This window comes from Arvicola amphibius, chromosome 13 (assembly GCF_903992535.2).
Source record: "Arvicola amphibius chromosome 13, mArvAmp1.2, whole genome shotgun sequence".
NCBI classification, from domain to species: domain Eukaryota; kingdom Metazoa; phylum Chordata; class Mammalia; order Rodentia; family Cricetidae; genus Arvicola; species Arvicola amphibius.
In genome coordinates this window covers 67,876,121-67,900,817 of record NC_052059.1, presented here as the reverse complement: position 1 = coordinate 67,900,817, position 24,697 = coordinate 67,876,121, and the positions used below count along the sequence as shown (strand labels likewise).

Genomic DNA, 24,697 nt, shown 5'->3' with positions numbered 1-24,697 from the left:
CACTATTCTATGGTGATATTCAAGATAGTCATCAGTGTGACTACAGGAGAAGGCCAGTTCAGGCACCCTCTACTCCACTGCCCAGGGTCCTAGCTGGGGTCATCCTAGTGGACACCTGGGAACCCCTCCAGAGCCAAGCCTCTTGCCAACCCTAAAACGGCTCCCTTAATTAAGATATCTCCTTTCCTGCTCCCATATCCGTTCTTTCTCCATCTCAATCATCCCACTCCCCCAAGCTCTCCCCAATCTTCCCCTTTCCTTCTCTCTCCCCCTCTACCCTTCCCCCTAACCCACCCTCACACTCATGCTCCCAACCTTTGCCTGGCGATCTTTTCTGCTTCCAATTTCTAGGAGGATCTATATATGTTTTTCTTTGGGTTCATCTTATTACTTAGCTTCTCTAGGCTTGCAAACTATAGGCTCAATGTCCTTTGTTTATGGCTAGAATCCACTAATGAGTGAATACATACCACATTCATCTTTTTGGGTCTGGGTTATCTCACTCAGGATAGTGTTTTTTATTTTTATTCATTTGCATGCAAAATTCAAGATGTCACTGTGTGTGTGTGTGTGTGTGTGTGTGTGTGTGTGTGTGTTTGTGTTTCCACTGAGTAGTACTCTGGTGTGTAGATGTGCCACACTTTCTTTATCCATTCTTCCATTGAGGGAGCATCTAGGTTGTTTCCAGGTTCTGACTGCTATGAACATAGTTGAACAAATGCTTTTGTAGTACAATTAGGCATCTCTTGGGTATATTCCCAAGAGTGGTATTGCTGGATCCGGAGGTAGGTTGACTCCCAATTTTCTGAGAAACTACCACACTGATTTCCAAAGTGGTTGCATTCTCACCAGCAATGGATGAGTGTTCCCCTTACTCCACATTTTCTCCAGCAAAGGCTATCATTGGTGTTTTTGATTTTAGCCATTCTGACAAGTATAAGATGATATCACAAAGTTGTTTTGATTTGCATTTCCCTGTTTTAGCTAAGGAAGTTGAACATGTCCTTAAGTATCTTTTGGCCATTTAAAATTCTTCTGTTGAAAATTCTCTGTTCAGTTCAGTACCCCATTTTTTAATTGGGATATTTAGAATTTTAATGTCTAGTTTCTTGAGTTGTTTATATATTTTGGAGATCAGACCTTTGTCTGATGTGGGGTTGGTGAAGATCTTCTCCCATTCAGTAGGTTGCCTTTTTGTCTTAATGACTCTGTCCTTTGCTTTACAGAAGCTTCTCAGTTTCAGGAGGTCCCATTTATTCATCGTTGTTTTTATTGTCTGTGCTACTGGGGTTATATGTAGGAAGTAGTCTCCTTGCTCATGTGTTGCAGTCTACTTCCCACTTTCTCTTCTATCAGGTTCAGTGTGGTCGGATTTATATTGAGGTCTTTAATCCATTTGGACTTGAGTTTTGTGCATGGTGATAGATATGGATCTATTTTCATTCTACATGTTGACATCCAGTTATGTCAGCACCATTTGTTAAAGATGCTTTCTTTCTTCCATTGTATAATATTAGCTTCTTTGTCAAAAATCAGGTGTTCATAGATTTGTGGATTAATATCTGAATCTTCAATTGGATTCCATTGGTCAACGTCTTTGTTTTTATGCCAATACTGAACTGTTTTCATTACTGTAGCTCTGTAATAGAGTTTGATGTCAGGAATGGTAATGCCTCCAGAAATTACTTTATTGTATAGGATTGTTTTGGCTATCCTGGGTTTTTGTTTTTCCATATAAAGTTGATTATTATTCTCTCAAGGTCTGTGAAGAATTGTGTTGGGATTTTGATGGGGATTGCATTGAATCTATATAGGATGCCTTTAGTAGAATTGCCATTTTTACTATGTTGATCCTACCAATTTAAGAGCATGGGAGATCCTTCTATTTTCTGATATCCTCTTCAATTTCTTTCTTCAAAGACTTAGAGTTCTTGTAGAACAGGTCTTTCACTTCTGTGGTTAGTGTTATCCCAAGATATTTTATCTATTTGTGGCTATTGTGAAAGGTGATGCTTCTCTGACTTCACTCTCAGCTTCTTTATTATTTGTATATAGGAGGGCTATTGATTTTTTAGTTGATCTTGTATTCTGCCACATCACTGAACAAATTTATCTGCTGTAGGAGTTCTCTGGTAGAGTTTTTGGGGTCACTTATATACACTAGAATATCATCTGCAAATAACCAAAGTTTGACTTCTTTCTTTCAAAGTTGAATCCCCTTGATCTCCTTTTTAAAAATATTTGTTTATTTATTACGTATACAATATTCTTTCTGCATGTATGCCTGAAGGCCAGAAGAGGGCACCAGACCTCATTACAGATGGTTGTGAGCCACCATGTGGTTGCTGGGAATTGAACTCAGGACCTTTGGAAGAGCAGGCAATGCTCTTAACCACTTAGCCATCTTTCCAGCCCCCCTTGATCTCCTTTTGTTGTCTTATTGCTATTGCTGAAACTTCATGAACTATGTTGAAGAGATATGGAGAGAGTGGACAGCCTGTAGAATTGCTTTGAGTTTCTATCCATTTAATTTGATATTGGCTGTTTGCTTGCTGTAGATTGCTTTTATTATATTTAGATATGTTCCTTGTATCTGTGATTTCTCCAAGACCTTTATCATGAAGGGGTGTTGGATCTTGTCAAATGTTTTTTCAGCATCTAACGAAATGATCATTTTTTCTTTAAGTTTATGTATATGATGGATTACATTGATAGATTTTTATATGTTGAACCAACCCTCCATCTCCTGGATGAAACTGACTTAATCATGATGGATGATTTTTTTTTGATGTGTTCTTGGATTTGGTTAGACAGTATTTTATTGAGTATTTTTGCATACATGTTCATGAGTGAGATTGGTCTGTAATTCTTTCTTGGTTGAGTCTTTGTGCGGTTTTGGTATTAGGGTAACTGTAGCCTCATAAAGAGTTTGGCAATGACCCTATTATGTGGAACACATTGAGAAGTATAGGTGTTAGCTCTTCTTGAAAGTTCTAGTAGACTCTGCACTAAAACCATCTGGCTCTGGGCTTTTTTGGATTGGGAGATTTTTGATGACAGCTTCTATTTCCTTGCAGACTATAGGTCTATTTAAATTGCTCACCTGATCTTGATTTAATTTTGGTATATGGTATCTATCTAAAAATTTGTCAATTTTTTTATGTTTTCAATTTTGTGGAGTGTAGGTTTTTGTAGTATGACCTAATGATTCTCTGAATTTCTTTGGTCTCTGTTGTTATGCTTCCCTTTTCATTTCTGATTTTGTTAATTTGGATGTTCTCTCTGCCTTTTGATTAGGTTGGATAAGGGTTTGTCAATCTTGTTGATTTTCCCAAAGAACCAGCTCTTTGTTTCATTGATTCTTTTTATTGTTTCTTTGTTTCTATTTTGTTGATTTTAGCCCCCAGTTTCATTATTTCCTGTCTTCTTCTCCTGGGTGAGTCTGCTTTTTTTTCTAGAGCTTTCAGGTGTGCTATTAAGCCTCTAATGTGAGCTTTCTCCATATTCTTTATGTGGGCACTTAGTGCTATGAACTTTCCTCTCAGTACTGCTTTCATGGTGTCTCATATGTTTGTATATGTTGTGTCTTCATTTTTGTTGAATTCAAGGAATCTTTAATTTCTTTCTTTACCCAGAGGTGGTTCGGCAGTTGAATGTTCAATTTCCATGAGCTTGTAGGCTTTCTGATAGTAGTATTGTTGTTAAATTCTAACTTTACTCCATGGTGATCCTATAAGACACAGGAGGTTACTCCACTTTTTATTTTTGTATTTGTGGAGGTTTCCTTTTTTACTGAGTATGTTATTAATTTTAGTGAAGGTTCCATGAGGTGCTGTGAAGAAGGTATATTCCTTTTTGTTTGGGTGCAATGTTCTATAGATGTCTGTTAAGTCCATTTCATTCATGACACCTGTTAGTTTTCTTATTTCTCTGTTAAGTTTCTGTTTGGTTGACCTGTCCATTGGCGAGAGTGGAGTGTTGAAGTCTCCTACTGTTAGTGTATGTGGTTTGATGTGTCATTTAAGTTTTAGTAATGTTTCTTTTACATATGTAGGTGTTCTTGTAGTAGGGGCATGGATGTTTAGGATTTGGACTGCATCTTTTTTTATTTTTATGGTTTATTTAACTTTTATTTTATGTGCATTGGTGTGAAGGTGTCAGATCCCTTGCAAATGGATCTTCAGACAGTTGTGAGCTGCCATGTGAGTGCTGGGAATTGAACCTGGGTCCTCTGTAAAAGCAGTCAGTGCTCTTAACCACTGAGCAATCTCTCCAGCCCCCTTTGGACTGCATCTTGATGAATTGTTCCTGTTATGAGTATAAAGTGTCCTTTTCCATCTATTCTGACTGGTTTTAGTTTGAAGTCAATTTTATTAGATATTAGGATAGCTATACCTGCTTGTTTCTTAGGTCCATTTGATTGGAAAACCTTTTCTTAAGCCTTTACTCTGAGGTAGTGTCTGTCTCTGAGGTTGAGGTGTGTTTCTTGTAAACAGCAGAAGGCTGGATACTGTTTTCATATTCATTCTCTTAGCCTGTGTTTTTTTTATAGGTGAATTGAGTCCATTGATATTAAGTGATATTAATGACCAATGGTAGTTATTTTCAGTTATTTTTTGGTAGTAGTGTTTGTGGTTTTCCCGTTTTTGGGTTATGCTGGTGGGAGGTTATCAGATGCCTGTTTTTCTGTGGGTGCAGTTAGCTTCCTTTTGTTGGAGTTTTTCTTCTAGTACCTTCTGTAGGGCTGGATTTGTTGATAGGTATTTTTAAAATTTGTTTTTGCCATCAAATATCTTGTTTTCTCCATCAATGGTAAATAAAAGCTTTGCTGGCTATAGTAGTCTGGGCTTTCATCCATTTCATTCATTCTTTTAGTGTCTGCAGCACATCTATCCAGAACCTTCTGGCTTTCATGGTTTCCATTGTGAAGTCAGGTGTAATTCTGATGGGTTTATCTTTATATGTTACTTGACCTTTTTCCTTTGCAGCTCTTAACATTCTTTCTTTTTTTCTGTATGTTTTGTGTTTTGATTATTATGTGATGAGGGGATTTTTATTTTGATTTAGTCTATTTGGTGTTCTGTAAGCTTCTTGAACCTTCATAGGCATATCTTTCTTTAGGTTGGGAAATGTTTCTTATATGATTTTGTTGAATATATTTTCTGTGCCTTTGAGCTGGAGTTCTTCTCTTTCTTCTACCCTTGTTATTCTTAGGTTTCGTGTTTTCATGGTGTCCCAGAAATCCTGGATGTCTTGTGTTAAGACTTTGTTGGATTTAATGTTTTCTTTGACCAATGAGTTTATTTCTTCTATACTATTTTCAGTGCCTGAGATTCTTTCTTCTATCTCTTCTATTCTGTTGGTTATACTTGTCTCTGGAATTTCTGTTTGTTTACCCAGATTTTCCATATCCAGAATTCCCTTGTTTTGTGTTTTCTTTATTTCTTTTATTTCAGTCTTCAAGTCTTGAACTGTTTCCTTCCCCCATTTGATTGTTTTTTCTTTGTTTTCTTGGGTTTCTTTGAGAGATTTATTAATTTCTTCCAATTTTTTGTATGTCTTCTTCATTTCTTCAAGGTAGTTTTTCATTTCCTCTTTAAAGGTCTCCATCATTTTCATAAAGTTACATTTAAGGTCGTTTTCTTCTGCTTCTTCTGGGTTAGGATGATCAAGTCTTCCTGTTTTGTGTCTGCTGGGTTCTGGTATTACCATGTTGCTTTTTGGTTGTTGGAGGAATTCTTGTATTGGTGTCTACCCATCTCTTCTTTCAAATGAGGCCAGCAGTGTCTTTGTGTCTTGGTCCAATCCTTGCTGTGGCTGTCTGAGTGTTTGGGAGTTTTTCTTGTTTTGCTCTGTACTGTCAATGTTTGTCTCAGAAAGCCTCTGAGGTCTCTATAAACCTGTTCTTTTGGTCTTCTCTCCTGGTTTGCTCTCTTGGTGCTCTCACTTAATCCCCTCTGTGTTGTAGCAAGCTCTTGGTCCCTTTAAGTCCATTCAATTTGGAGCAAGATGTGTTTCATAGTTCCACCGAGGTTTCAAGAGGGTAGGTGGGATTGGGGCTAGGGTGTGGCTAGTAGTTTGGATTTCTGTTGAGTGGGGATAAGTTTGGTTTTGGGGGGGAGCCTAGCTACAGGAAACTCCCTTCTTGCTGGCTAGAAAAGTCAAGGGAGTTGAGGCCACAGGGGAGGTCCTAGAGAGTGGGGCATCCTGCCATGTGCCTGTTCACTCACCCTCAGTATTGGAGCATGCTGTGTTTCAGAGTTAAGGTTTAAATCTCTATTTCTCTTATTCTGCCATTTCCTGTAAATTTGCGCCCCCTCCCAAGTAGCCCCTGCTAATTCCTGTCAGAATGGGCTCTGACACAAATGTATAAAATCCTGAAAAAATTAATGAAAACACTTAAAGTAGATTAGAGGAAAACCAAGCTTTTAATTGGATGATTCTTATTATTCAGTTTACTAACCTTATTGTTACAACTCACAATGCAATTTTTTTACTATACTAATGGAACCATAAAATCAAATCTAAGTTTTGAACATTTTCAACATCTCAAAAAAGGAACACATGCTGTCTAGCAGGCTACTTCATTTCTCTATCCTTTTGACCCCTGGAAACCATTCATCTACTTTCAACATTTACAGATTTGCCTATTTTGGATATTTTATATACATGGAGTTCTACAAAACATCTTCCAATTCAAGGGTGCTGTTCTACCTGCTCACAACCTTACATCCCTGGTGTGCAGTGCAATGCTTCCATCTCCACACAAGCTGATGTCATGAAAACTGTAAAGGCTTTGGAACACTTCCTTTTTTAGAGGCTAGTGGGTTTATGGTCCATTTATTAAATTGCTAAATGAGTGATACTAATAACAGGAAATGTATTGAGTCATGAAACTTTTTTTATGGTTTATTTATTTATATTTAAAAATTTCCATCTCCTCCCCTCCTCTTCCCCCTTCCCTGCCCTTCCCTCCACTCATACCCCCTCCCTCCATCTCCAGGCCAAGGAGCCATAGGAGTTCCCTACTCTATGTTAAGACCAAGGTCCTCCCAACTCCCCCCAGGTCCAGGAAGGTGATCAGCCAAGCTGAGAAGGCTCCCACAGAGCCCGTCCATGCAGAAGAATCAAAGCCCAGCGCCATTGTCCTTTGCTTCTCAGTCAGCCCCCACCATCGGCCACATTCAGAGAGTCCGGTTTGGTCTCATGTTCCATCAGTCCCATTCCAACTGGAGTTGGTGATCTCCCGTTAGTTCTGTCCCACCGTCTCCATGGGTGAACGCACCCCTCACGGTCCTGACTTTCTTTCTCATGTTCTCTCTCCTTCTGCTCCTCATCAGTACCTTGGGAGCTCAGTCCGGTGCTCCAATGTGGGGCTCAGTCATTTTCTTCCTCTATCGTCAGGTGGAGGTTCTATGGTGATATGCAAGAAATTCATCAGTATGGTTATAGGATCTGGCCTTTTCGGGCTCCCTCTCCTCATCTGCCCAAGGAACTAGCTGGGGGCATCTCCCTGGAAGCCCGGGAACCCCTCTAGAGTCAAGTCTCTTGACAACCCTCAGATGGCTCCTTTAATTAAGATATATGCTTCCCTGCTCCCATATCCACCCTTCCTGTGTCCCAAGCATCCCATTCCTCCGAGCTCCCCCCATTCTCCCCTTCACGCTTTTCTCTCCCCATCTTCCCTTGGCCCCGTCTCGCCCCACCCACAAGTTCCCAATTTTTGCCTGGCGATCGTGTCTACTTCCAATATCCAGGAGGATTACTATATGTCTTTCTTTGGGTTCACCTTCTTATTATCTTCTCAAGGATCCCGAATTATAGGCTCGATGTCCTTTAATTATGGCTAGAAACCGATTATGAGTGAGTACATCCCATGTTCATCTTTTTGGGTCTGGGTTACCTCACTCAGAATAGTGTTTTCTATTTCAATCCATTTGCATGCAAAATTCAAGATGTCATTGTTTTTTACTGCTGAGTAGTATTCTAACATGTATATATTCCACAGTTTCTTCATCCATTCTTCCACTGAAGGACATCTAGGTTGTTTCCAGGATCTGGCTATGAGTCATGAAACTTTTAATAATGTACCTGGGCATTCATTGATGGCAAGTTCAACTAGAGCCATTCAATGATCACTTCAAGATCCTGTGTTTGATGGATAAAAACCCCAGTTTGCAAGCCTGAGATATGCCCAGTGCAGAATTCTGTGTTCTGAGATTTCACATCCTAGATGTCTAAAGTGAAGGAGAACTGAATCATTAATAGAAGAATGGAATAGATGGTTTCTGTTGTCTGTTTGGGAAAATTTATTTTAAACAGGTCAGATTGGTAGATCTTTTTTTTTTTTTTTTTTTTTTTTTTTTTTTTTTTTTTTTTTTTGGTTTTTCGAGACAGGGTTTCTCTGTGGCTTTGGAGCCTGTCCTGGAACTAGCTCTTGTAGACCAGGCTGGTCTCGAACTCACAGAGATCCGCCTGCCTCTGCCTCCCGAGTGCTGGGATTAAAGGCGTGCGCCACCACCGCCCGGCCAGATTGGTAGATCTTATATGTAAACATGTACTAATTGCTTATTGCTTTGTGCCTTATGGAGAGTTTAACAGAGCCACTGGATTGGTTGGTTACAAGTCTTTCTATCTTTTTCCTACTTCGTCTTTATAAAGAATTTGTTGTTATTTATTTAAAATGGATGGGATTCCTCCCACTCCTGCCCAGATCACTGAAGCAGCAGGATGTGATCTGCAACCACTGAAAAAAGCTCAGCCTGTTTGGGCTCTGGGGACCCGGAATTGAGTGCACCCAGGCCGGTGGGAGGTCCCCTCCTTCATTTGACTGCCTGGGGCAAGGTAGGCCTTTGTCTGAGAGCTGCTTGGCCTGCAAGGGGACCTGACAGTCTGCAGAAGGATCCATCATTCTTTGGGGTGAGTGAGGAGTGAGTGCCCGAACCGCGGCAGCTGCCCGGAGAGGGACCACCGACTCTCCACAACTCCCCCTGCCACCAGCACACTTCCTGCTCTACCTGCAGGGGTTATTCTCCCCGATACTGCCTCTCTCTTCCTGTCCCTTCCCAGCTTGCACCCAGAATCCTCCCCCCCTCCCCCTGCCTCATCCTCCCGTCTTTGGGGCCACAAAATCCCACAGCTCAGCCTGTTTGGGCTCTGGGGACCTGGAATTGAGTGCACCCAGGCCGGTGGGAGGTCCCCTCCTTCATTTGACTGCCCTGAGCAAGGTAGGCCTTTGTCTGAGAGCTGCTTGGCCTGCAAGGGGACCTGACAGTCTGCAGGAGGATCCATCGTTCTTTGGGGTGAGTGAGGAGTGAGTGCCCGAACCGCGGCAGTTGCCTGGAGAGGGACCACCGACTCTCCACAACTCCTCCTGCCACCAGCACACTTCCTGCTCTTCCTGCAGGGGTTATTCTCCCCGGATACCGCCTCTCTCTCCCTGTCCCTTCCCAGCTTGCACCCAGAATCCTCCCCCCCTCCCCCTTCCTCATCCTCCCGTCTTTGGGGCCACAAAATCCCACAGCTCAGCCTGTTTGGGCTCTGGGGACCCGGAATTGAGTGCACCCAGGCCGGTGGGAGGTCCCCTCCTTCATTTGACTGCCCGGAGCAAGGTAGGCCTTTGTCTGAGAGCTGCTTGGCCTGCAAGGGGACCTGACAGTCTGCAGGAGGATCCATCGTTCTTTGGGGTGAGTGAGGAGTGAGTGCCCGAACCGCGGCAGCTGCCTGGAGAGGGACCACCGACTCTCCACAACTCCCCCTGCCACCAGCACACTTCCTGCTCTTCCTGCAGGGGTTATTCTCCCCGGATACTGCCTCTCTCTTCCTGTCCCTTCCCAGCTTGCACCCAGAATCCTCCCCCCCTCCCCCTGCCTCATCCTCCCGTCTTTGGGGCCACAAAATCCCACAGCTCAGCCTGTTTGGGCTCTGGGGACCTGGAATTGAGTGCACCCAGGCAGGTGGGAGGTCCCCTCCTTCATTTGACTGCCCGGAGCAAGGTAGGCCTTTGTCTGAGAACTGCTTGGCCTGCAAGGGGACCTGACAGTCTGCAGGAGGATCCATCATTCTTTGGGGACACCAAAACCTCCGCGCTCCTTTTGAAGGAAGAGATGGGCAGGCGCCAATGCAGGAGCTCCTCCAACAACATGAAAGGCAACATGACATCACCACAAGCCAGACATCCCGAAACAACAAGAATTGAACACCCTACCCCAGAAGATATAGAAGAAACCGACATTAAACAGTACTTTATGAAAATAATAGAGGACCTTAAACAGGAGGTAAAAAACTGCCATACAGAAATGGAGATGACAAACAAAAAGGTAGAGGAAATAAATAAATCTCTCAAAGATACCCAAGAAAAACAAGAAAAACAAGAAAAAGCAATCAAACAGGTAAGGGAAACAGTACAAGACCTGATAAATGAAATGGAGGTATTGAAGAAAACACAATCTGAGGGATGACTGGAAATGGAAACTCTGAGTAAACGAACAGAAACTTCAGAGACAAGTATTTCTAACCGAATACAAGAGATGGAAGAAAGAATCTCGGACTCTGAAGATACTATAGAGGAAATAAACTCACAGATTAAAGAACTAAACAAATCTAACAAATTCTTAACACAAAACATTCAGGAAATCTGGGACACCATGAAAAGACCAAACCTAAGAATAATTGGGGTAGAAGAAGGAGAAGAATTACAACTCAAAGGCCCAGAAAACATATTCAACAAAATTATAGAAGAAAACTTCCCCAACCTAAAGAAGGAAGTTCCTATGAAGGTACAAGAAGCCTACAGAGCACCAAATAGACTGGATCAAAAGAAAGCATCCCCACGCCATATAATAATCAAAACACAAAACATACAGAATAAAGAACAGATATTAAGAGCTGCAAAGGAAAAAGGTCAAGTAACATATAAAGGGAAACCTATCAGAATTACACCTGATTTCTCAATGGAAACCATGGAAGCCAGAAGAGCTTGGATAGATGTGCTACAGACACTTAGGGAACATGGATGCAAGCCTAGACTATTATACCCAGCAAAGCTTGCATTCACCATTAATGGAGAAAACAAGATATTCCAGGACAAAAACAGATTTAAACAATACGCAGCCACAAATCCAGCCTTGCAGAAAGTAATAGAAGGAAAATCACAAACCAAGGAGTCCAACAACGCCGACAATAACTCAGGCATCTAGCGACCCTTCACCAGCACAACTAGAAGAAGGGAAACACACAAACTCTACTACTAAAAATGACTGAAGTTAACAACCACTGGTCATTAATATCACTTAATATCAATGGACTCAATTCACCTATAAAAAGGCACAGGCTAAGAGACTGGATACGAAAACAGAATCCAACATTTTGCTGTTTACAAGAAACACACCTCAACCACAAAGACAGGCACCTACTCAGAGTAAAGGGTTGGGAAAAGGTTTATCAAGCAAATGGCCCTAAGAAACAAGCGGGTGTGGCCATACTAATTTCCAACAAAGTTGACTTCAAACTAAAATCAATCAGAAGAGATGGAAAGGGACACTTTATACTCATAACAGGAAAAATCCTTCAGAATGAAGTCTCAATCCTGAATATCTATGCCCCTAATATAAAAGCTCCCACTTATGTAAAAGAAACACTTCTAGAACTCAAGGCAGCCATCAAACCACACACACTAATAGTTGGAGACTTCAACACTCCTCTCTCACCAATGGACAGGTCAATCAGACAGAAACCTAACAGAGAATTGAAAGACTTAATGGAGGTAATGAACCAAATGGACTTAACAGACATCTATAGAACATTCCACCCAAATAGGAAAGAATATACCTTCTTCTCTGCGGCTCATGGAACCTTTTCGAAAATTGACCATATACTTGGTAACAAAGCAACCTTCCACAGTTACAAAAAAATATTAGTAACCACCTGTGTCTTATCGGATCACCATGGATTAAAATTAGAATTCAACAACAATGCTACCCCCAGAAGGCCCACAAACTCATGGAAACTGAACAGTCAACTACTGACCCACACCTGGGTCAAGGAAGAAATAAAGAAAGAAATTAAAGTCTTTCTTGAATTTAATGAACACAAAGACACAACATACTCAAACCTATGGGACACAATGAAAGCAGTGCTAAGAGGAAAGTTCATAGCACTAAGTGCCCACTTAAAAAAAACGGAGAAAGCACTCATTGGTGACTTAACAGCACACCTGAAAGCTCTGGAAAAAAAAGAAGCAGACTCACCTAGGAGAAGTAGAAGACTGGAAATAATCAAACTGAGGGCAGAAATCAACAAAATAGAAACACAGAAAACAATCCAAAGAATCAATGAAACAAGAAGCTGGTTCTTGGAGAAAATCAACAAGATTGACAAACCCTTAGCCAAACTAATCAAACGGCAGAGGGAGAACACGCAAATTAACAAGATCAGAAATGAAAAGGGGGACATAACCACAGACACAGAGGAAATTCAGAAAATCATTAGATCTTACTACAAAAGCCTGTATGCCACAAAATTGGAAAATGTAAAAGAAATGGACAGTTTTTTAGATAAATACCATATACCAAAGTTAAACCAGGACCAGGTAAATGCTCTAAATCGTCCTGTTAGTCGCGAAGAATTAGAAACTGTTATCAGAAACCTCCCTACCAAAAAGAGCTCAGGACCAGATGGTTTCAATGCGGAATTCTACCAGAACTTCCAAGAAGACCTAATACCTATACTCCTTAAGGTATTTCATAATATAGAAACACAAGAGTCACTGCCAAATTCCTTCTATGAAGCTACAGTTACCCTGATACCTAAACCACACAAAGACTCAACCAAGAAAGAGAATTACAGGCCAATCTCACTCATGAACATTGACGCAAAAATTCTCAATAAAATACTGGCAAACCGAATCCAAGAACACATTAGAAAAATTATCCATTACGATCAAGTAGGCTTCATCCCAGAGATGCAGGGCTGGTTCAACATACGAAAATCTATTAATGTAATCCATCATATAAACAAACTGAAGGAAAAAAACCATATGGTCATCTCATTAGATGCTGAAAAAGCATTTGACAAAATTCAGCACCCTTTTATGATAAAGGTCTTGGAGAGATTAGGGATACAAGGGTCATTCCTAAATATAATAAAAGCTATTTACAGCAAGCCGACAGCTAACATCAAATTAAACGGAGAGAAACTCAAGGCTATCACACTAAATTCAGGAACACGACAAGGCTGTCCACTCTCTCCTTATCTCTTCAATATAGTGCTTGAAGTTCTAGCAATAGCAATAAGACAACATAAGGGAATCAAGGGGATTCAATTTGGAAAGGAAGAAGTTAAACTTTCATTATTTGCAGATGATATGATAGTATACATAAGCGACCCCAAAAACTCCACCAAAGAACTCCTACAGCTGATAAACTCCTTCAGTAACGTGGCAGGATACAAGATCAACTCCAAAAAATCAGTCGCCCTCCTATACACAAAGGATAAGGAAGCAGAGAGGGAAATCAGAGAAGTATCACCTTTCACAATAGCCACAAATAGCATAAGATATCTGGGAGTATCGCTAACCAAGGAAGTGAAGGATTTATTTGACAAGAACTTTAAGTCTTTGAAGAAAGAAATTGAAGAGGATACCAGAAAATGGAAGGATCTCCCCTGCTCGTGGATTGGGAGGATCAACATAGTAAAAATGGCAATTCTACCAAAAGCAATCTATAGATTCAATGCAATCCCAATCAAGGTCCCATTAAAATTCTTCACAGAGATTGAGAGGACAATAATCAACTTTATATGGATAAACAAGAAACCCAGGATAGCCAAAAAAATCTTATACAATAAAGGTACTTCTGGAGGCATTACCATCCCTGACTTCAAACTCTATTACAAAGCTACAGTATTGAAAACGGCTTGGTATTGGCATAATAACAGAGAAGTTGACCAATGGAATCGTATAGAAGACCCGGATCTTAAACCACAAACCTATGAACACCTGATTTTTGATAAAGGAGCCAAAAGTACACAATGGAAGAAAGAGGGCATCTTCAACAAATGGTGCTGGCATAACTGGATGTCAACCTGTAGAAGAATGAAAGTAGATCCATATCTATCACCATGCACAAAACTCAAGTCCAAATGGATTAAAGACCTCAATATTAATTTGAACACATTGAGCTTGATAGAGGAGATAGTGGGAAGTACTCTACAACAAATGGGCACAGGGAACCGTTTCCTATGCATAACCCCAGCTGCACAGACTTTAAGGGCAACATTGAATAAATGGGACCTCCTGAAGTTGAGCAGCTTCTGTAAAGCAAAGGACATTGTCACTAAGACACAAAGGCAGCCTACTGACTGGGAAAAGATCTTCACCAACCCTGCAACTGACAAAGGTCTGATCTCTAAAATATATAAGGAACTCAAGAGACTAGACGGTAAAATGCCAATTAACCCAATTAAAAAATGGGGCGCTGAACTGAACAGAGAATTCTCAACAGAAGAAGTTCGAATGGCCAAAAGACACTTAAGGTCATGCTCAACCTCCCTAGCTATCAGGGAAATGCAAATCAAAACAACTTTGAGATATCATCTTACACCTGTCAGATTGGCTAAAATCCAAAACACCAATAATAACCTTTGCTGGAGAGGTTGTGGGGTAAGGGGCACACTCATCCATTGCTGGTGGGAATGCACACTTGTGCAACCACTTTGGAAAGCAGTGTGGCGGTTTCTCAGGAAATTCGGGATCAACCTACCCCAGGACCCAGCAATTCCACTATTGGGAATCTACCCAAGAGATGCCCAATCATACAACAAAAGCATATGCTCATCTATGTTCATAGCAGCATTATTTGTAATAGCCAGATCCTGGAGACAGCCTAGATGCCCTTCAGTGGAAGAATGGATGAAGAAACTGTGGAATATATACATGCTAGAATACTACTCAGCGGTAAAAAACAATAACATCTTGAATTTTGCAGGCAAATGGATGGAAATAGAAAACACTATTCTGAGTGAGGTAACCCAGACCCATAAAGATGAACATGGGATGTACTCACTCATATTCGGTTTCTAGCCATGATTAAAGGACATCGAGCCTATAAGTTTGGGATCCTTGAGAAGATAATAAGAAGGTGAACTCCCAAAAAAGATATAGTAATCCTCCTGGATATTGGAAGTAGACACGATCGCCAGGCAAAATTGGGAACTTGAGGGTTGGGCAAGACTGGGCCAAGGGAAGATGGGGAGAGAAAATTGTGAAGGGGAGAGCGGGGGGAGCTCGGAGGAATGGGGTGCTTGGGATATAGGAAGGGTGGATATGAGAGCAGGGAAGCATATATCTTAATTTAAAGAGCTACCTGAGGGTTGTCAAGAGACTTGACCCTAGAGAGGTTTCCAAGTTTTCCAGGGAGACTCCCCCAGTTAGTTCCTTGGGCAGCTGAGGAGAGGGAGCCTGAAAAGGCCAGTTCCTATAGCCATACTGATGAATTTCTTGCATATCACCATAGAACCTCCACCTGACGATAGATGAAGAAAATGACAGAGCCCCACCTTGGAGCACCGGACTGAGCTCCCAAGGTCCTGATGAGGAGCAGAAGGAGAGAGAACATGAGAACGAAAGTCAGGACCGTGAGGGAACCTCCAGCTGGCGAGAGATGGGGAAGGTGACTGAGCCCCACATTGGAGCACTGGACTGAGCTCCCAAGGTCCCGATGAGGAGCAGAAGGAGCGAGAACATGAGGGAGAAAGTCAGGAACGAGAGGGGTGCGTTCACTCATGGAAACGGTGGGACAGAACTAATGGGAGATCACCAACTCCAGTTGGAATGGGACTGATGGATCATGCGACCAAACCCGTCTCTCTGAGTGTGGCCAACAGCGGGGGCTGACTGAGAAGCAAAGGACAATGGCTCTGGGCTCTGATTGTTCTTCATGGACGGGCTCTGTGGGAGCCTTCTCAGCTTGGTCGATCACCTTCCTGGACCTGGGGGGAGTTGGGAGGAACTTGGTCTTAGCATAGAGTGGGGAACCCTGATGGCTCTTGGCCTTGAGAGGGAGGGAGGGGAGGTATGGGTGGAGGGGAGGGGAGGGAAGGGGGAGAAGGAGGGGAGAGAAGGGGGAGAAGGAGGGGAGGGAGGGGGGAGGAGGAGGGAAGGAGATGGAAATTTTTAAATATAAAAAAAATAAACCATGAGAAAAAAAAATAAAATGGATGTTGATCAGGGCTTAAAGGAGATAAAGTCATCTTCCAGGGACTGATCTCTTGTGAGGGTGAACAGAGTGGCGGTATTTCTATCCTTCCCTACATTGCCATTTTTAAGGCTATTGCAAGCATTGCAATAAAGGTAATGCTGTTAGTCAGAGTTCTCCAGAGAGACAGAGACAGAGAAACATGCACACACTTCACACTTCACACACACACATACACACACACACACAGAGAGAGAGAGAGAGAAAGAGAGAGAGAGAGAGAAAGAGAGAGAGAGAGAAAGAGAGAGAGAGAGAAGACCCAAGGTGGAACCTTTCCTTCTGCCTGGAAACTCAGTCTTGTATGGCTTTCTGATGAGCAGCTAAGGCCTGTCCACATTGTTAAGGACATATGCTTCTCCAGAGCTTACTGATGTAAGTTTTAATCATGTATAAATATATCATCACAGCAATAGCTAGCTCACTTACCAGATATCTAGGTTCCATGGCACAGCCAAATTGATTAATAATGCTGTCATAGTAATTAAAGTGTTAATTTTTCCTACTTTCTTTTTTTTTATTAAAAATTTCCGCCTCCTCCCCGCCTGCCGATTACCCATTCCCTCCTCCACTCCCCCTCCCTCTCCTGTCCAGAGAGCAGTAAGGGTTCTCTGCCCTGTGGGAAGTCCAAGTTCCTCCCCCCTCGATCCAGGTCTAGGAAGGTGAGCATCCAAACAGGCCAGGACCCCCAAAGCCAGTATGTGTAGTAGGGTCCAAATCCCGTGTCATTGTCCTTGGCTTCTCAGCAGCCCTCATTGTCTGCCATGTTCAGGGAGACCGGTTTTATCTCATGCTTTTTCAGTCCCAGTCCAGCTGGGATTGGTAAGCTCCAAATAGATCAGCCCCACCATCTCAGTGGGTTCATGTTTTCCTTCCTTCTGCTCCTCATTTGGACCTTGGGTGCACCAATGTGTGGCTCTGTCTTTATCTCCATCCATCGCCAGATGAAGGTTCCCTGACGGTCCTGACTTTCTTTCTCATGTTCTCCCTCCTTCTGCTCCTCATCAGGACCATGGGAACTCAGTCTGGTGCTCCAATGTGGGGCTCTGTCTCTAGCTCCATCCATCAGCAGATAAAGATTCTATGGTGATATACAAGATAATCATCAGTATGGCTATAGGATCTTGCCTTTTCCGACTCCCTCTCCTCAGCTGCCCAAGGAACTAGCTGGGGGCGTCTCACTGGATACCTGGGAACCCCTCTAGAATCATGTCTCTTAATAATCCTAAGATGGCTCCCTTAATTAGGATATATGCTTCCCTGCTCCCATATCCACCCTTCCTATATCCCAAGCATCCCATTCCCCCATGCTCTCCCTATGCTCCACTTCACACTTTGTTCTCCCCATCTCCCCTTGCCCCCAACCCACCTCACCCCAAGATCCCAATTTTTGCATGGCAAACTTGCCTGCTTCCAATATCCAGGAGGATAACTATATGTTTTTCTTTGGTTTCACCTTCTTATTGTTTTCTCAAGGATCACAAATTATAGGCTCGATGTCCTTTATTTATGGCTAAAAACCGATTATGAGTGAGGACATCCCATGTTCATCTTTTTGGGTCTGGGTTACCTCACTCAGAATAATGTTTTCTATTTCCATCCATTTGCATGCAAAATTCAAGATGTCATTGTTTTTTACCGCTGAGTAGTATTCTAACATGTATATATTCCACAGTTTCTTCATCCATTCTTCCACTGAAAGACATCTAGGTTGTTTTCAGGTTCTGGCTATTACAAATAATGCTGCTATGAACATAGTTGAACAAATGCTTTTGTAGTATGATTGGGGATCTCTTGGATATATTCCCAAGAGTGGAATTGCTGGTTCCTGGGGTAGGTTGATCCCGAATTTCCTGAGAAACCACCACACTGCTTTCCAAAGTGGTTGCACAAGTGTGCATTCCCACTAGCAATGGATGAGAGTACCCCTTACCCCACAACCTCTCCAGCATAGGCTATCATTGGTGTTTTTGATTTTAGCCAATCTGACAGGTGTAAGATGGTATCTCAAAGTTGTTTTGATTTGCACTTTCCTGATAGCTAAGGAGGTTGAGCATGACCTTAAGTGTCTTTTGGCCATTTGGATTTCTTCTGTTGAGAATTCTCGGTTCAGTACAGAGCCCCATTTTTTAAATAGGTTAATCAGCAATTTGAAGTCTAGGCTCTTGAGTTCCTTATATATTTTAGAGATCAGACCTTTGTCAGTTGCAGGGTTGGTGAAGATCTTTTCCCAGTGAGTAGGCTGCCTTTGTGTCTTAGTGACAGTGTCCTTTGCTTTACAGAAGCTGCTCAGCTTCAGGAGGTCCCATTTATTCAATGTTGCCCTTAATGTCTGTGCTACTGGGGTTATACGTAGGAAACAGTCTCCTGTGCCCATATGTTGTAGAGTACTTCCCACTTTCTCCTCTATCAGGCTCAGTGTGCTCCGATTAACATTGAGGTCTTTAATCCATTTGGACTTGAGTTTTGTGCATGGTGATAGATATGTATCTACTTTCATTCTTCTACAGGTTGACATCCAGTTATGCCAGCACCATTTGTTGAAGATGCTTTCTTTCTTCCATTGTGTACTTTTGACTCCTTTATCAAAAATCAGGTGTTCATAGGTTTGTGGGTTAAGATCTTCTTCTATTCGATTCCATTGGTCGACGTCTCTGTTTTTATGCCAATACCAAGCTGTTTTCAATACTGTAACTCTGTAATAGAATTTGAAGTCAGGGATGGTAATGCCTCCACAAGTTTCTTTATTGTATAAGATTGTTTTGTCTATCCTGGGTTTCTTGTTTTTCCATATAAAGTTGATTATTGTCCTCTCAAGGTCTGTGAAGAATTTTGTTGGGACCTTGATGGGGATTGCATTGAATCTATAGATTGCTTTTGGTAGAATTGCCATTTTTACTATGTTAATCCTCCCAATCCATGAGCAGGAAAGATCCTTCCATTTTCTGGTATCCTCTTCAATTTCTTTCTTCAAGGGCTTAAAGTTCTTGTCAAATAAGTCCTTCATTTCCTTGGTTAGAGTTACTCAAAGATATTTTATGCTATTTTTGGCTATCGTGAAAGGTGATACTTCTCTGATTTCCCTCTCTGCTTCCTTATCCTTTGTGTATAGGAGGGCAACTGATTTTTTTGCAGTTGATCTTGTAACCTGCCACATTACTGAAGGAGTTTATCAGCTGTAGGAGTTCTTTGGTGGAGTTTTTGGGGTCACTTATGTACACTATCATATCATTTTCAAATAATGAAAGTTTAACTTCTTCCTTTCCAATTCGAATCCCCTTGATCCCCTTATGTTGTCTTATTGCTATTGCTAGAACCTCAACCACCATATTGAAGAGATAAGGAGAGAGTGGACAGCCTTGTCATGTTCCTGAATTTAGTGGGATGGCCTTGAGTTTCTCTCTGTGTATTTGATGTTAGCTGTTGGCTTGCTGTAAATAGCTTTTATTATATTTAGGAATGACCCTTGTATCCCTAATCTCTCCAAGACCTTTATCATAAAGGGGTGTTGAATTTTGTCAAATGCTTTTTCAGCATCTAATGAGATGATCATATGGTTTTTGTCCTTCAGCTTATTTATATGATGGATTACATCGGTAGATTTTCATATGTTGAACCAGCCCTGCATCTCTGGGATGAAGCCTACTTGATTGTAGTCGATAATTTTTCTAATGTGTTCTTGGATTCTGTTTGTCAGTATTTTATTGAGAATTTTTGCGTCAATGTTCATGAGTGAGATTGGCCTGTAATTCTTTTCTTGGTTGAGTCTTTGTGTGGTTTAGGTATCAGGGTAACTGTAGCTTCATAAAAGGAATTTGGCAGTGATCTTGAGTTTCTATATTATGAAATACCTTAAGGAGTATAGGTATTAGGTCTTCTTGGAAGTTCTGGTAGAATTCTGCATTGAAACCATCTGGTCCTGGGCTTTTTCTGGTAGGGAGGTTTCTGATAACAGTTTCTAATTCTTCACGACTAACAGGACTATTTAGATTGTTCACCTGGTCCTGGTTTAACTTTGGTATGTGGTACTTATCTAAAAAACTGTCCATTTCTTTTACATTTTCCAATTTTGTGGCATGCAGGCTTTTGTAGTAAGATCTAATGATTCTCTGAATTTCCTCTGTGTCTGTGGTTATGCCCCCCTTTTCATTTCTGATCTTATTCATTTGCTTGTTCTCTCTCTGCCGTTTGATTAGTTTGGCTAGGGGTTTGTCAACCTTGTTGATTTTCTCCAAGAACCAGCTTTTGGTTTCCTTGATTCTTTTTTTTTTGTGTGTTTAAATGTAGGAAAGAAAATGGAACATTTATTTCTTTAACTCAAAGCAATACTAAGAAGATTGGGTAAGAAATTAAATATAAACACAAGTTCTACCCTGGCCCTATTTATGCAAGGCAGTATAACCAAATGGTCTCGTGGAGACCACTTGGGGAATGGAGGCTCTATCAATGACGTCTCCGGTCTGGACTCCTGCTTCGTCTTCGGCCACCTCTCCTCTTGCCCTTTGGTGGACCCCCGAACAAAACAGCAGTCAACACTGATTGGCTGTCCCATCAAATCTTGACCATTGAATCCCTCCATGGCAGCCTGAGCTTCTTTGTATGTTTCATACTCAACTAGAGTATATCCCTTCAAGTATCCAGTGCGCCTGTCCAAGTTAAGGTGGATGTTTTTTATCTCCCCATATTCAGCGAATTTGTCATGGATATCTTCCTCGGTGGCTTCTTCGTGGACTCCGGTGACAAAGAGAATCCAACTTTCAACAGAGCGCTGGGGTCCAGGTTCATCACCATCCTGCTCCACGCTGTCATAATCCTCTCGCATCCACGCTCGGGACCCCCTCTTCCGAGCCAAAGCCGCCTGGCCCTTCCGTTTCTTCGCTTTTTCTTTTAGTTTATGGATGCTCTCGTCCCCATCCTCATCCATGGCGAAATCCTCGCCCCCCGGCCTCGTGAAGATCCAGTACGTCCTCCATCTTGCTTCTCTTGGAGCTCTCGTCCGTGCCGCTAGCTGGTTTCATTGATTCTTTGGATTGTTTTCTGTGTTTCTATTTTGTTGATTTCTGCCCTCAGTTTGATTATTTCCAGTCTTCTACTCCTCCTAGGTGATTCTGCTTCTTTTTTTTCCAGAGTTGTTAGGTGTGCTGTTAAGTCTCCAATGAGTGCTTTCTCCGTTTTCTTTAAGTGGGCACCTAGTGTTATGAACTTTCCTCTTAGCACTGCTTTCATTGTGTCCCATAGGTTGGAGTATGTTGTGTCTTTGTTTTCATTAAATTCAAGAAAGACTTTAATTTCTTTCTTTATTTTTTCCTTGACCCAGGTGTGGTTCAGTAGTTGACTGTTCAGTTTCCATGAGTTGGTAGGCTTTCTGGGGGTAGCATTGTTGTTGAATTCTAAATTTAATCCATGGTGATCTGATAAGACACAGGTGGTTACTAATATTTTTTTGTAACTGTGGAAGTTTGCTTTGTTACCAAGTATATGGTCAATTTTCGAAAAGGTTCCATGAGCCGCAGAGAAGAAGGTATATTCTTTTCTATTTGGGTGGAATGTTCTATAGATGTCTGTTAAGTCCATTTGTTTCATTACCTCCATTAAGTCTTTCAATTCTCTGTTAGGTTTCTGTCTGATTGACCTGTCCGTTGGTGAGAGAGGAGTGTTGAAGTCTCCAACTATTAATGTGTGTGGTTTGATGTCTGCCTTGAGTTCTAGTAATTTTTCTTTTACATAAGTGGGTGCTTTTATATTAGGGGCATAGATATTCAGGATTGAGACTTCATTCTGAAGGATTTTTCCTGTTATGAGTATAAAGTGTCCCTTTCCATCTCTTCTGATTGATTTTAGTTTGAAGTCAACTTTGTTAGAAATTAGTATGGCCACACCGGCTTGTTTCTTAGGTCCATTTGCTTGATAAACCTTTTCCCAACCCTTTACTCTGAGTAGGTGTCTGTCTTTGTGGTTGAGGTGTGTTTCTTGTAAACAACAGAATGTTGGATCCTGTTTTTGTATCTAATCTCTTAGCCTGTGCCTTTTTATAGGTGATTTTAATCCATTGATATTAAGTGATTTTAATGACCAGTGGTTGTTAACTCCGGTCATTTTTTTGTAGTAGAGTTTGTGTGTTTCCCTTCTTCTGGTTGTGCTGGTGAAGGGTCGCTAGATGCCTGAGTTATTGTGGGCATTGTTGGACTCCTTGGTTTGTGATTTTCTTTCTATTACTTTCTGCAAGGCTGGATTTGTGGCTACATATTGTTTAAATCTGTTTTTGTCCTGGAATATCTTGTTTTCTCCATTAATGGTGAATGCAAGCTTTGCTGGGTATAGTAGTCTAAGCTTGCATCCATGTTCTCTTAGTGTCTGTAGAACATCTATCCAAGCTCTTCTGGCTTTCATGGTTTCCATTGAGAAATCAGGCGTAATTCTGATAGGTTTCCCTTTATATGTTACTTGACTGTTTTCCTTTGCAGCTCTTAATATCTGTTCTTTATTCTGTATGTTTTGTGTTTTGATTATTATATGGCATGGGGATGCTTTCTTTTGATCCAGTCTATTTGGTGTTCTGTAGGCTTCTTTTACCTTCATAGGAACATCCTTCTTTAGGTTGGGGAAGTTTTCTTCTATAATTTTGTTGAATATATTTTCTGCCCCTTTGAGTTGTAATTCTTGTCTTTCTTCTACCCCAATTATTCTTAGGGTTGGTCTTTTCATGGTGTCCCAGATTTCCTGGATGTTTTGTGTTAAGAATTTGTTAGATTTGTTTTGTTCTTTAATCTGTGAATTTATTTCCTCTATAGTATCTTCAGAGTCTGAGATTCTTTCTTCCATCTCTTGTATTCAGTTGGAAATACTTGTCTCTGAAGTTTCTGTTCGTTTACTCAGAGTTTCCATTTCCAGTCTTCCCTCAGATTGTGTTTTTTTCATTACCTCCATTTCATTTATCAGGTCTTGTACTGTTTCCCTTACCTGTTTGATTGCTTTTTCTTGTTTTTCTTGGGTATCTTTGAGAGATTTATTTATTTCATCTACCTTTTTGTTTGTCATCTCCATTTCTTTATGGCAGTTTTTTACCTCCTGTTTAAGGTCCTCTATTATTTTCATAAAGTACTGTTTAAGGTCGGTTTCTTCTATATCTTCTGGAATAGGGTGTTCAATTCTTGTTGTTTCGGGATGTTTGTATTCTGGTGATGTCATGTTGCCTTTCATGTTGTTGGAGGAGTTCTTGCATTGGCGCCTGCCCATCTCTTCCTTCAAATGGAGCCGGGAGGTGCTTGGTTTCTTAGACCAATCTTTGCTGTGACTGAATCTGGTTGGTTCTCCTCAGTGCCATTGCAGGAGCTATTCTTTGTGGCACAATCTGAAGGAGCCCACACTCCCTTGCAGGAATCCTCAGATCTGCCTGGAGGCCAGAGTCTGACCCCTTTGGGTGAATGGCCTTAGTGCAGGAGCAGGACACTTGTATACACTAGGGAAGGCTAGGGAGAGTCAGGGACGTGAGAAACAAAGACAAGCCTGCAGCAGGAGCTGGGGCAGGGGGTCTGTGCTCTCTTCCAGGGCAGGTTGCCCCAGGGTTGCACACACTCACCAGTCCAGATGGAACTCCACTGCACTGGATCTGGGATTCCTGGCAGCCCAGGGACACTGCCTGTACAGAAGGCTTTTTCCTACTTCCTTAATGAGAATAAAGTGAAGTAACTTGCACGAGTATATTCTTTAAATATATCAGTTCACAAAAGGTCTTCACTTGGTGTTTATGAAGTCATGTGGACAACAGAAGAACCTAAGATTAACTAGACTTGATTTTACACAGATGTCTTAACAATTCACATTTTCCTAGAACAAAATTTTAAACTTAATGTTAGTATCAAGTATGCCATATATTTATATTACCTAAAATAAACAGTTTTCTTGTCTTCTAAAATGTGCAGAATGTCTTACCTTTGAGTGACAAATCTGGAAGTATTAATGTAGTTCTAGTGGTGGTCATGCTTAGTCACTGCTTGAAGTGGTATTAGAAAAGTCAGGTTAAATGCTCCTTTTCTTTGCCAGAAAAAAGAAAAAAGCATTTGAAAGGATAACTCAAAACTTTTAGAGTAGGAAAAATCTTTAAAAATAACCTTTAGGACCAATATTGCAATGATATAATTATTCACACAGAAGACCAGTTACCTAAATCAGGGTGAGTTACTTATTTAAAATATTTTACTGTTTGTGTTTTACTTCTTATAGGAATTATGAGAGAAGTGAAAGAAAGAACACAATACCACCATAAGAATCAGCCAGATCATTCTGGACAGCTGGAGAGCATTGGTGTGTGTCAGCGCTCTTCATTAATGCTCCTTGCCATCCCTGTGTGGGTCTGAACCTGACTATACTGTGACGGCACCGAACAGGATTCTTTTCCAGGTATTTATTTGATACATTGTATGTATGTGATTTAGAAGCTTAGCAGG

The 24,697-nt window shown here is 41.3% G+C and overlaps 1 pseudogene; it reads right to left on the bottom strand.

The window, feature by feature from the left end:
• Nucleotides 1–20,693: 20,693 nt before the first annotated feature.
• On the bottom strand, nt 20,694–21,223 carry LOC119799879 (annotated as a pseudogene).
• Between the last annotated feature and the right edge of the window lie 3,474 nt (nt 21,224–24,697).